This window comes from Camelina sativa, chromosome 14 (assembly GCF_030686135.1).
Source record: "Camelina sativa cultivar CO46 ecotype springtype chromosome 14, ASM3068613v1".
NCBI lineage: Eukaryota > Viridiplantae > Streptophyta > Magnoliopsida > Brassicales > Brassicaceae > Camelina > Camelina sativa.
The window spans coordinates 29,797,591-29,799,223 of record NC_141893.1 but is presented as its reverse complement, the minus strand read 5'-3'; the positions used below and the strand labels follow the sequence as shown (position 1 = coordinate 29,799,223).

The 1,633-nt window shown below is 43.3% G+C and overlaps 1 non-coding gene across 1 annotated transcript; it reads right to left on the bottom strand.

Moving 5' to 3' along the window:
• Window positions 1-950: 950 nt before the first annotated feature.
• On the bottom strand, window positions 951-1,057 carry LOC147928799 (small nucleolar RNA R71). The gene has a single exon (XR_015581028.1). It is a non-coding gene; the product is annotated as a small nucleolar RNA R71 (small nucleolar RNA).
• Between the last annotated feature and the right edge of the window lie 576 nt (window positions 1,058-1,633).

The window sequence follows — 1,633 nt, the reverse complement described above, 5'->3', positions numbered from 1 at the left end:
TCAGATAGGATTGACACCTCTTATACTGCAACTGCATAAGGGGAATTGAAACACCCTGACTTCTATTCATTCCATACATCATCATTCCTTACATCATTCATTCACCACACCACAAAGAAAGTCAGTTTCAATTTGGCGTTGTTGCCCATTTGACTGTGTTTTGTGACATTTAGGATCATTATTAGTCTAAGATTAAGTTCGTTTTAAACACTTGTGAAGTTACTGAACTCGAATCTTCCTTTGCTTGGCTGTTTTATGTTTCAGGTACCCACTCGACCACCTACTCGACCACCACTCGACCGAGCTGTGATCGAGCACTTGATCGAGCCAGAAGCCGGATCCAATTAGCCATTACTTCCCAATCGACTCGACCACCCACTCGAGCCTGCGCTCGACTGTGTACCTGTTCGAGTCTATAGTAGAGTTTGTTGATGCACACAAGGTCAAAAGGCAAACACAGTCTTCAACAGCCTATTGACAACATCCACATGCTACAAAAGGGTTTGAGACATAAGCAAGGAAGAGTAGTTCAACAACAACAAGGTCAAGACATCATGGAGCAACCAACTATCCATGAGCAGAGACCAAGGCACATTGGTGCATGAGATGCACCCAATACCCACAACCAAAGGGCTGGAATTGTGCCACCTTCAGTAGCAAACAATAACTTTGAGATCAAGAGTGGATTGATCTCAATGATACAAGCCAACAAATTTCATGGGTTGCCAATGGAGGATCCACTAGATCACCTTGATGAGTTTGACAGAATATGTGGACTCACAAAGATCAATGGAGTGAGTGAAGATGGATTCAAATTAAGGCTCTTCCCATTTTCTCTTGGAGACAAAGCTCACCTTTGGGAGAAGACTCTTCCTAATGGAGCTATCACCACATGGGATGCATGCAAGAAAGCTTTTTTGGCCAAGTTCTTCTCCAATGCAAGGATTGCTAGGTTGAGGAATGAAATTTCTGGGTTTGCTCAAAGGAATAATGAGAGCTTTTGTGAAGCATGGGAGAGGTTTAAAGGATTCCAAACTCAGTGTCCTCACCATGGCTTCAGCAATGAGTCACTTCTAAGCACTTTGTATAGAGGAGTGCTTCCCAAGATAAGAATGCTTCTTGATACAGCCTCTAATGGAAACTTCCTCAACAAGAATGTGGAAGAAGGATGGGAATTAGTTGAGAATCTTGCTCAATCTGATGGCAATTATAATGAGGACTATGATAGGACCATAAGGGGCTCCTCAACTGATCAAGAGGACAAGTATAAGAAGGATTTGAAGATGGTTAATGAGAAACTTGACAAGATACTCCTAAGCCAGTCCAAGTCCATTCACTTCATTGGTGAAGAAGAAGCTCCAGTTCAAGAGGGGGAGCCTGAATTTGCTGAGTTGTGCTACATGCAAAACCAGGGAGGATTCAAAGGCTACAACCAAGGAGGTTTCAAAAACAACAATCTCTCTTATAGGAGCACAAATGTGGCCAACCCTCAAGACCAAGTCTATCCACCTCAACAACCTCAACAACAACAAAACTACATCCCCAAGCAACAACACCAAGTGTTCCAGCCCCAATTGTGTCCCCCACCAGGGTTTCAGACTAACCAAGGCCAGGAACAAGACTTAAGAGCAAT